The sequence below is a fragment of the Panthera tigris genome, chromosome B4 (assembly GCF_018350195.1).
Source record: "Panthera tigris isolate Pti1 chromosome B4, P.tigris_Pti1_mat1.1, whole genome shotgun sequence".
Lineage (NCBI taxonomy): Eukaryota > Metazoa > Chordata > Mammalia > Carnivora > Felidae > Panthera > Panthera tigris.
The window spans coordinates 38,133,645-38,145,074 of record NC_056666.1 but is presented as its reverse complement, the minus strand read 5'-3'; the positions used below and the strand labels follow the sequence as shown (position 1 = coordinate 38,145,074).

General features: G+C 43.1%; 1 long non-coding RNA gene across 1 annotated transcript; it reads right to left on the bottom strand.

The window, feature by feature from the left end:
• Positions 1–1,502: 1,502 nt before the first annotated feature.
• Positions 1,503–7,603, bottom strand: LOC102972010. The gene is made up of 3 exons (XR_006219755.1): positions 5,380–7,603; positions 3,768–3,896; positions 1,503–3,303 (listed from the first exon to the last, which is right to left on the bottom strand). It is a non-coding gene; the product is annotated as an uncharacterized LOC102972010 (long non-coding RNA).
• Positions 7,604–11,430: the final 3,827 nt, after the last annotated feature.

Genomic DNA, 11,430 nt, shown 5'->3' with positions numbered 1-11,430 from the left:
GAGCCACAAAGTTCTTGAGAGTGAAAATGTGCTGATGTTTTAGCCAGCATGCAAAGGTTGGAATAAGATTCTTGGGAAGGGTATAATTGGAAAAGTCATCTGCCTTTGTGAGATGCCACAGAGAAGTGAGTTTCCTGCCACTGGAAAGGGTTCAGTCAGACTAATTATTTGGCATAGCTGTTGCAGTGGAACTGCAAACCCTAGAAGGTTTAGCAAGGCCTCTGAGGTTCCATCCACTCCATTCTGTGACTCCTGAATGGTCTCCTCTCATTTCTGAGTCCTCCGGGAGGTATAGACTGTATGGTAGCTCAAGTTCAGGAGGTAGTCAACACTGCCTTGGCTGTTTCCCCAAATCCAGTGTCCCTGCAATCAGGATGCAATTTCTCTGTCTGAGAAAGCCTGGACTCTGGCTCATCCAAATGTGGTTGCTGCAATAAAAGATGTATAAGACATGTCCTGTGTCTTCCCCCCTCTTCCTTCTAGGAGAACCTCACATGTGGCCTGGGCTCACATATGGCCAAGGCACGCTGCAGTGAATCCTTGGCTCCTCAAGAATCGGGCCATAGCCATGATCCATCACTACCTCATGGCAGCTAACCCAGCAGTGTTCCTAATGTCTTCTGGGCCAGATGGGAACCCAGCCAAGGCTGCAGCAGCCAGCTAGCTACCTGGCTGAGCCTCCAGGCAGCCCCACACCTGGGCAGCTTTCCTGTACAAAAACCTGTGCAGTCCTATTTCTCCCTAATCCAAGGCCCAATTATTTCTTAAACTACATCTCAAAGAAGGACTTGCAAGAGTGTCCCCAGTACCTTCAAAGTCTGGGTTTCTTTTGTTTTTTCTTTTTCTGTTAAAACCGAAATGTTATTTCTTTCTCACTCTGATAATGTCTGAGTAAGTCAGTTCATTGTTGTTTTGTGCTGGATATGAAAACATTTGGTTTGATTATTCTAAAAATATCTGAGGGGCACTTTCTTAGTAGTTCTTCATTAATAGCTTAATCCTTGGTGTTTTGTGCCTCTAAAAAACTGAATACCATCATTATCTGCCTTTGTCTCAGGGTAAGAAGGACTTAAAAGACATCTAGATTTTCTCAATGGCCTATGATGGACCCCAAACTTCTTCAGAGAAAGGGAAAGAGGGAGATAGCAGTAGAACCATAAAGGTACTGAAATATTCCTTCTAAAATGCTATCACAACAGAAATTAGTTTTTTCTTCTTGGCAGAACTTGTACACCCCACTCCTTTCTTCCTTTTCAAATCTTTCATAAAGGCTTACCTTTTTCTGGAAAATCTCTCCTAAATCCTCCAAAGCTAACTAGAAATCAATTCAGTTTATCCAGTGCAATAACTCAATACACCTTCACTTTTTAAATTTTTTTAACTTTTATTTATTTTTGAGACAGAACATGAGCAGGGGAGGGGCAGAGAGAGAGGGAGACACAGAATCCAAAGCAGGCTCCAGGCTCTGAGCTGTCAGCGCAGAGCCCAATGTGGGGCTTGAACCCACAGACCAGAGATCATGACCTGAGCTGAAGTTGGACACCTAACCAACTGAGCCACCCAGGCACTCCTGAATACACTTTCACTTCCATTAGCCCTTATATTAAGTATTATGATCCAAACACTGTGCTAGGCATGCTAGACTAGAAGATTAAATGACATATCCCTACCCCAATGACACATCTTCCAGGAAGAGTTGGTTATGGATTCAGGTCCTATCAGGGGTCATATGGATTGGTTCTAATAGGTTAGATATGGCTATAATCAATGGTTTATAGTTACATAGGTCTTGCAATAAAAGAATCTATTGATATGGACAGGGAGACCCTCAAGGCTATAGGGTCTGGACAAGAAGCATAGTAGCCTCCATTCAAGGAAGGCTGGGGACACATTTTCTACCAATATTCCAAAGTTTCTGTGTGTTTCCAAAACTTTTGTGGATAAGAAATGTTCAGCCTTGCCTCCCTGCCAGGCACATTATTTATATACATTGATATCACTTAGAGCATAACATATTATGACCTGCCCTAGAGCAGGTCTGATCTCTGGTGTCTCAGGTATAGATAGCCCTACCTGAAAATGCACAGTGAGTGGAGATGGTTAAACAAAACTGTGCTTGATTCCGTCAGTTTCATTTCTGGACCATTTAACCACCCTGATCTCTTTCTTCTCTTCCCAGAAGAAAGAGCATGGGCTTTGTGGTCTTACAGACCAGTAGGTTAACCTCTCCATCTGTGTAAAAATGGCTTAATGGTGATCTCTCTCTGGCAGAAAAGTTGTGACAATAAAATGAGACAATGCAGATGAAACACCTAGCATAGTTCTCAGGAAATAGTGTTCTAATGAAAGTCAGTTTCTTTCCCAGCATCTCATCATATAAGACCATGTCTACCTACATGAGATAGACATACGGTGTGATGTGGAGAGTGTCACGCAAGGGTCAGCAGAACTGTGCCCTAGTCCCAGCTCCATCATTGAGTAGGATGGTGGCCTTGAGAAAGCCACTTTGCCTCTCTAAGCCCATTTCTTCTTCTTTAAAAGAAGGGATTTCCTTCCCCTTTATGTTTTATCATTTTATCCATGGTACAAATTATGATTCTAACCACACCAAAATCACCACAAAGACTGGTCACACACATCTCAAACCAAAATGCAACTCTAGTGGCCAAAACAAAGGCTGAAGAGTAGAACAGCCTCTCCCTCCCACTTGTAAGAGAGCTTGAGTAGAAAGTCAATTTCTGTTAATTCCAAGAATTTACAAAGGATACTTGTAGGTAATGCTCATTACAATGTTCACTCCAGTACTGGGCTATCATTAGAGCTTTCCAGAGGTCAAAAGGGGTTTCATTTTTTTAAAACAGTCCTGTTTGATTCTAGCAGCCTCAATGACTACAACCAAACAGTCATTATAAATGGTCATCACCACTTCATATCTCCAACACTTGTCAGGGGACAGAGTTCAGTGGGGAAACCAATGAATTTCTTGACAACACAGACTACCTGGATGTAGTCAGCATAACTTCATTGAAGTCTCAATGACCCGTATCAATTTCCAAACAATGCAAATCAGCAGATGATCCAAAAATTGCTTTTCTTCGACTCATTTTATATACTCAGATACACACAAATAGAATTTCTACCTGTCTAATGATTCTTGGTTTCAAAACATATTCAAATTAATGTGCTGTCCCACAGTACACAATGGTCAAAGATGATGGTCCAGAAAGCAGCCAGTTGTGTTGCTGGAGAAGCCAGTCACAGTCCTCTTCTTGCCAGAAACAATCCACTCTGTGGCTACTTCACCTGTGAAAGAACAAAAATCAATTATCACACCTAACACACCAGTCTGGGTCATGGATTGTTCAAGTTATTCCACAGAAAAAAACTACATAAAGGTTAGGTAACATTTTAAAATCACACTGCAAGAGAAGAGTGACTTCAATTTCTTGGACTATCCAGCTATCCATTTAATTCAAATGCAACTGTGGCTTTCCAGAGGAAAGGGCTTCTCCTTTCCTGGGATGGAAATACTGTTTGCAAAGCTAAGAGCTATTTCCTGTGGATATTGTTCTTCTCCTAGGCCCTCATGGAAGGGAGAAGAAGCCCAGTGACCTCAGAATAGTGACTTCAAGCCAAGTGTCCACTCCAGGCCAGGCACTGTGCTAAGTACCCTACTGAGTTCTCACACCATCCCCAGATGTTAGTTGCATTGTTACCCCTATTTTATAGATCAGGAAAGGACATCTCAGAAAAGTTAAAGAGCTTACTCAAGTCACACCCTTGGTAAGGGATTGAACAATGCTCAGAGTCCATGTCTTCCTGACTCCACCAGTGGAAGGAGCACAGACCTCAGAGGCGAACATGCCTGGTTTTCAATCCAGCCATAAACTTCTTATCTGCAAATAAATAAATAAATAAAGTGGATCTGGTAAAACCTACTTCAGGGTTGTTGTAGTGACTGACCCAGAATCAGGCTCATCGTAGACCTCAAAATATGGGCATGATGGTATACAGCATGTGGCCGGATGTGACCGACTTAACTCAGCAAAACTGCATCTGCTCCTATGTTACTCTCAGCCATAAGTACAAGTATAAAAAGTACCCCCCACCTCCAGAGGCCAGAGTATCTGTCAACCTGGCAATGGCTCTAGACAGGGTAACTCCATCTAAATGGCAGCTATCAACCTGTATTCTTGCTGCAGTTCTTACTGTCACATCTGCTTAGTAACTGCCCTAAGTGGTGTCATTCTGGGTGGCATACCGTATTTGCAGGTATAGGGGATGTTGATTTTTTTTTAACTTCTGGAAAACTCAGCCACGGCAGTGGGCAAATCTGCCACATAACTATGTTAGGACTTAGTTACTGCATCCTGAGTGAATGTGGGATTAATCGCAGGAAGGAAGGAAGGAAAGATCCGGCACTTTAGCAGGTGGATGGTGGATTAAGAAGGAAGAGAATGATATCAAAACAACTTTGTATATATGCTCTGACTCTCTTCCAGCCAGCAAAGATGGCCTTTTCTTTTTTTGAAAGAAAAATTATATATATATGTGTGTGTGTGTGTGTGTGTGTGTGTGTGTGTAATTTTTTTTTTCCTTTTTGTCCATAAACCCTGGGTCCATAAGGTCCTGGAAGGTTCAGGTTATGCCTTCTGGGAGGCTCTGAACAAATCATGCCTGCTTCCTTCTGCCTCATTTTTTCTCTAGTTAATACAAGATTGGGCTTCCTCCTTCTTCCTGCTGGTTGGGTAATGGAGTCCCTGACATTGTTTTTCTTGCTGCTCTTTCCCAGACTGAGTTTGGAACAAATTTTCTGGTCCTATAGAATCATGACCTAAATTTGGGTGGATAAGAAAGAGGGAAATTCGACCAATGAGCTATTGGACTTTTCTCTAACCAGGGCCAAGGGCTCCTTTCCCTGGTCGTGGGATCAGAGTTTATTTTTGTCTATTGGCATCTCAGGCAGGATTCAAATGATGTAAGAGGAACTCCAGTATAACCAAGCCACTCCAGCCCATCACACTAAATAACAGTTACTCAAGCTTCCCATTCTTGACCTCTCTTTTCAATTTTTTAAATGTTTGTTTTTGAGAGAGAGGGCATGAGCGCAAGCCATGGGAGGGGCAGAGAGAGAGGGAAACACAGAATCCGAAGCAGGCTCCAGGATCAGCTGTCAGCACAGAGCCCAACGCAGGGCTTGAACACACAGACGATGAGATAATGGCCTGAGCTGAAGTTGGACACTTAACCGACTGAGCCACCCAGGTGCTCCTCTTGGCCCCTCTTTTGACAGAGAATCTCCTTACCCCCCTCTCCCTTTATGAAGATCCTCCCAAGGGTTTCTAGGAGACTCTGTAGGACCACATCACATGTACTCACATTGAGTCTCTCCCCCCTCCTCCTCCTCCTCCTCCTCCTCCTCCTCTTCCTTCTTCATCTCTGGCTTCCCATAGCCAATGTCCAATGACTTTGAGGTTGCTTTTAGGAGCCTTGCCATTGCCCAAGTTGACAACATCCCTCATGAGGATGCTGATAGCTGTACCAAGGCTGGTCTTCCAGCACTTTCAGCAAATTCCGGATGTCATGAGAAGCAGGAGCAGACTCGGTGAGCCCCCAAGCTCATTCCTTGCACTCCAAATCCCTTCAAGTCTCTTAGAGAAGGGGACTCTTAGAGTCCCCTTCTCCTTCTGGTACAAATTCTTCCATTGTTCTGCAAGGGCACAAAGCCCAGTGTCAGGGTGGAATGCCGATGACACACCATACTTTCTGTTGCTCAGTTTCTTCCTCCCCTGTATTCCACACACAAGATAGTAGTACAAACTTCCCCATTCTTCAGCCATAAACAGAAGTGCCTATGATGGTCGACTCATGCAAATGAAGCCTTGGGGGAGGGGCAGGGACCTGGCTCCAACCAAGCCTGGATACCCATTACACAGAATGCAGTAGACTGAGCATCTTCTGATGGGAGATGGGTGTGGGCAGCACTGTCTTTTCCTTTGGGCTGCCAAGCATTTGTTCATGCCTTGTCAAGGAAATTTCTCACCAGCGTGTCATTCTTATATATTTAGTTGGATGGGTAGATAGTAGCATTTATGAAATGTCTACAACAGGGTGGACCCATTCTCACATCAGCCCCAACTTTGTCCTCCTATTTCAATGAATTCCAAACTCTCTCTGCCCCAGCTTCCCCTCCATCATACCACCACACCGTTGGTTATTAACACTCTTGGGGAAACAGCCCTTGCAGTTTATTAGCTATCAGCTGTTGGTGGCCTTCCAGAGGCATTTACATTGCAAGAGGAGACTCTGGAAGTCTACCTCCAAGTTACAAAAGAATGAATCTCTAATGGTGGAAGGTCAAGCATCAGTGACAGACTGGTCAGAACAGGATTTGTGGAAGGTCATCCTGCCCTCTTTAAAATCATTACACTCATTTCATTCTTCCACTTGCCACTAAGTTGTGGCCTGGCCTACAGGCTGCAGAGAAAGCATGGAGTTCCTTGGTGGGGGAAGGGGGAGGGATAAAGCACTGAACTTGAATCAGGAGACAAATTCTAGCTCCAATTCTGTCACGAGTTGCTGAAGACTCTGGGTTGGGGAGGTGTCAAGATAGGGACCCCTGAGCAAAAGGAGAGGGTGACTATCCCTGCCCTCACAACCGTTTGTAGTTCTGGTTTCCATCTCTTCCTCTGTAATGTGAGGAGTCTGGACAAGCTGAATTTGTGGGTCACTTTCAACTTTTTCAGCCTATTATTATGAACCTTGTGGCTGGCATTCAGTGTAGAGATGCTGTTCCCAAGAAAAAGTATTTAGGAAAGCTTGTGTTTCAAGGGCTCAGGCACTTGGGCCCTAAGAATAAATACCTAACCCTACCTGTCTTCATAGTTGTTTTTCTTTAGAAAAAAAAAGATAAGTTTTAAATATCACCTTGAGGAGTTCAAATGCTAATGGTCTCCTGGTAGGAATCATTTGTTTTAAAAAATTATGTCCAAGCTAGACTTGCAGAGAAGTTCTGTCTATAGCTAGAAGTTTCTGGGGAAACATGTGAGCCAGGGTTATCCAGGCACATGGAAGGGGCAGGCTGGTGAAATGCATCTGTAGACTGGGACTCCAGGCTCTGTGCAAGGCAGCCATAGGCAGCTGCCTGTTCCTCCACCACCTTCCCCATCACACTTCTTACCCTCTGCCCCTGCTATCAGTTTTCTCCGGTTCCATTCAGATGCTTTTAAGTGGCATATAGTGCCTGAAGCATGAATAAAAACATCTGAGCGTCTAACCTGACACTAATATAACATATAAAAACTCTCCACAGCATGTTCAAGAATCAAGAAATCTTTTCTTTTTTTTCCCCTAGACAAGGATGCCATGAGGTCATGTGCACTCAAAGCTCTTTGAGGGATGGGAAGAACTCTCAAGCTGGTCCTTTCCCCAAGTCCAGTGGGTCTTTAGGGGAGTGACTTAACCTTTCTTGGCAAACAGCAAGTGAAATGCAGGAAAGCCTTCCCAAGAGATGCTAAAGTAGCTGCTTCTTTAGGGGTTATTTTTTTCTCAGCAGAGAAGAGAGTTATCTGAAGAAAATAGTTTAAATTCAGTACTTGGGGCACCTAGGTGGCTCAGTCAGTTAAACATCTGACTCTTGATTTTGGCTCAGGTTATGATCTCATAGTTCGTGAGTTTGAGCCCCGCATTGGGCTCTGTGCTGACAATGCAGGGCCTGCTTGAGATTCTCTCTCTCTTTCCCTCTCTCTGCCCCTCCCCTACTTGCTCTTGCTCTCTCTCACTCTCTCTCTCTCTCTCTCAAAATCAATAAATAAACTAAAATAATTTTAAAAATTCAGTACTACCTGGAGCCAGGGGACAGGACATGTGGCTTCAAGGGTCCCCTACTAAGTTGTACAATCTATGATTATAATAAAAGGACTAAAAAATATTAGCCAGGTTCCTAGGGCTCTTCTGAAGACAGGTGATTGAGCGTGGCTACTTCTCAGCCTCCCTCCAATCTTGAGAGTCAGGGAGAAACTGGGCAAAGGCCCACGTGAGTGGAGAGAGGATTAGCCTCCACAGAGGGCCAGGCCCAATCTCGAATAAGAGAAGCTGCCAGAGAAGCACAAACTCACATCAGGAACATGAGCCCCGTTTGGTTTTCTCAAACGTAATTATACAAAGGATAGAAATTTGAGGGGGAAAAATTACTTTAATAACATGAATTTTTAAAAACCTTCCAAATCTTCCTCTGTGGAGAAGGTCCAGACCACTTCCCAGTCAGAATCTGTGCCTTGGCTTGAATTCTGCTGACCCGTGAGGCAGCCCCATATGCCCCTCTCATGCCCACAAGGAGGCTTCCTGAAGCAGCACTTTGTGGATTCACCTGGACTTCTGGTACCTACAGCCTCCTACAGTATTTTTTACTTTTCCTTCCCAAGGTTGTCAGGGCCCCTTCCTAACTGGTCTTCCCCCTCCATCCAGGAGAGCTGGCAGTTTCCCAAACTGCCAGGTCACTGGACAGAGTTCCCAGAGGCCCAGGCCATGCTTCCCTCTACTCAGCTGGGCACACACCTGATGTTCTGAGTGATTTAAGCCTGCCATTGTACTGCTTCCAATCAAACAAAGTCACAGAGACTTGTTTACTGCAATCTAGAGCATCAGTCGGGGAGAGAATTAGTTTCCCCACCCTCATCCTTCTGAACACTTAATGAGATGGCTTTGAGAAGTAAGAGACAGAAAACATTTAATGGGATGAAGGCAACCCCTAGCCATAGGTCTTCAGGCTTCAGAGACAAAAGCAAGGACTTGGATCAGGATTGAGAGGAGATTGCCAATATGTCCTGCCCATTCCACACTTTAATACAGTGAACGTACACAGGCAGCGCAGCTCATACCTTCTGGATGGGGAGTTGCTTCTATTTAGCCAATTGTCTGTGGAGAGAACAGATACATTCCCTCTTCCTCAACCAGATGCAAACTAATTGAAACTGCCCTGCTCTAAGACAGAAGTATGTGACATTAGCAAAAAGTAGGTCCTTGACTCCCATTCCCATCCCACTTCTTTTGTTCTATTTTTCATGACCTCTAGTGATTTTTTTATATTAAATATAATTCATTGTCAAATTGGTTTCCATACAACACCCAGTGCTCATCCCAACAGGTGCCCTCCTCAATGCCCATCACCTACTTTCCCCTCTCCCCCACCCCCCATCAACCCTCAGTTTGTTCTCAGTATTTAAGAGTCTCTTATGGTTTGCCTCCCTCCCTCTCTGTAACTACCCCCCCTCCCGGCCCCTCCATGGTTCTCTGTTAAGTTTCTCAGGATCCACATATGAATGAAAACATATGGTATCTGTCTTTCTCTGCCTGACTTATTTCACTTAGAATAATACCTTCCAGTTCCATCCACATTGCTACAAATGGCCAGATTTCATTCTTTCTCATTGCCAAGTAGTATTCCATTGTATATATAAACCACATCTTCTTTATCCATTCGTCAGTTGGTGGACATTTAGGCTCTTTCCATAATTTAGCTATTGTTGAGAGTGCTGTTATAAACATTGGGGTACAAGTGCCCCTATGCATCAGTATTCCTGTATCCCTTGGGTAAATTCCTAGCAGTGCTATTGCTGAGTCATAGAGTAGATCTATTTTTAATTTTTTGAGAAACCTCCACACTGTTTTCCAGAGTGGCTGCACCAGTTTGCATTCCCACCAACAGTGCAAGAGAGTTCCCATTTCTCCACATCCTCTCCAGCATCTATAGTCTCCTGATTTGTTCATTTTAGCCACTCTGACCGGGATGACATGGTATCTCAGTGCAGTTTCGATTTGTATTTCCCTGATGAGGAGTGACGTTGAGCATCTTTTCATATGTCTGTTGGCCATCTGGATGTCTTCTTTAGAAAAAATGTCTATTCATGTCTTCTGGCCATTTCTTCACTGGATTATTTGTTATTTGGGGTGTGGAGTTTGGTGAGTTCTTTATAGTTCTTTATAGGGCTAGTTCTTTGGATACTAGCCCTTTATCCGATATGTTATTTGCAAATATCTTTTCCCATTCTGTCCGTTGCCTTTTAGTTTTGTTGATTGTTTCCTTTGCAGTGCAGAACCTTTTTATCTTGATGGGGTCCCAATAGTTCATTTTTGCTTTTAATTCCCTTGCCTTTGGAGATGTGTCGAGTATGAAATTGCTGTGGCTGAGGTCAAAGAGGTTTTTTCCTGCTTTCTCCTCTAAGGTTTTGATGGTTTCCTGTCTCACATTCGGGTCCTTCATCCATTTTGAGTTTACTTTTGTGAATGGTGTATGAAAGTTGACCTCTAGTGATTTTTATAGAGGTAGCCAGCAAATGATAAACTATTTGAATCTGTTATGTCAGAGATGATTCTTTTTCATATACACAATCAAATCATAATTTTCCTGAGTATACAATTCCAGTTCAATATCTTCCCCACCCTCCCCAGTTGTGTGCATACAATTCCACTGCATTTTTGCTTCTAGCATTTCTAGTGAGAAGTCTGCCATTGCTATCATTCCATTTTAGATTTCATTTCAGATTTTTTTTTTCCTCTCTGGAAGAAGAGGTGCTTGAACTCATGATCTCAAGATCAAAAGTCACACACTTTCCTGACTGAGCCAGCCAGGCACCCCACCCACTATTTTCTAAATAGTTTCCCTTTAGCCTTATTATTGTGATGTATCTAGTTACAGGTATTTTCTCATTCATCGCCTTTGAATCTTGAGACTTCTATGTTATACTGATTATTTTATACCTCCTGGTAAATTTTACTGTATTGTTTCTTTTCTGTTTACTTCATTCCACTCATCCTATCCTTCTGAAACTTCTTATAGACAGATATTAAAATATCTGAATATGTTCTCCAAATATCAACTTTTCTTTCCATATTTTTATCTCATGATCTTTTAGGCCACATAAGAGAATTCCTCAGTTTTATCTTCCAGTTCACTAATTTACTCTTCAGTTATGTCCACTCTGATGATCCTGCCCATTTGTTGGTTTTTAAATTTTGTTATGAACATTTTTAGTTTCCAAAGTCTTTGATTTTTTCTTACCAATCCAATATCAGTACTTATTCCAATATCTCTAGAGAAGTCTCATTCTGCTTGGACTACTAACATTTCCTTGGGTGTGAACTTTTTTTAACTGCAGTCAGCACCTCTTTTTCACATTATTGTTTTTCTACACATTTTTGGTGAATCCTACATACACGCCCATTTTTGTGTAAAATCCACGTTAAATCCAGAAAATCCATGTTAGCTTGGTCAGAGGCAAAGAATAGGATGTACTATGGGGCAGGTTTTACTTCAACTTTTCCAACATAAGTGAGGGAAGATGCTTGCTGTTGGTACAGTGAGCCAGTAGGGAGTACAAAACTAGAAATCCTTCTCCTGGGTTATGCTGGCCATCTGGAGCACTAGTTTGC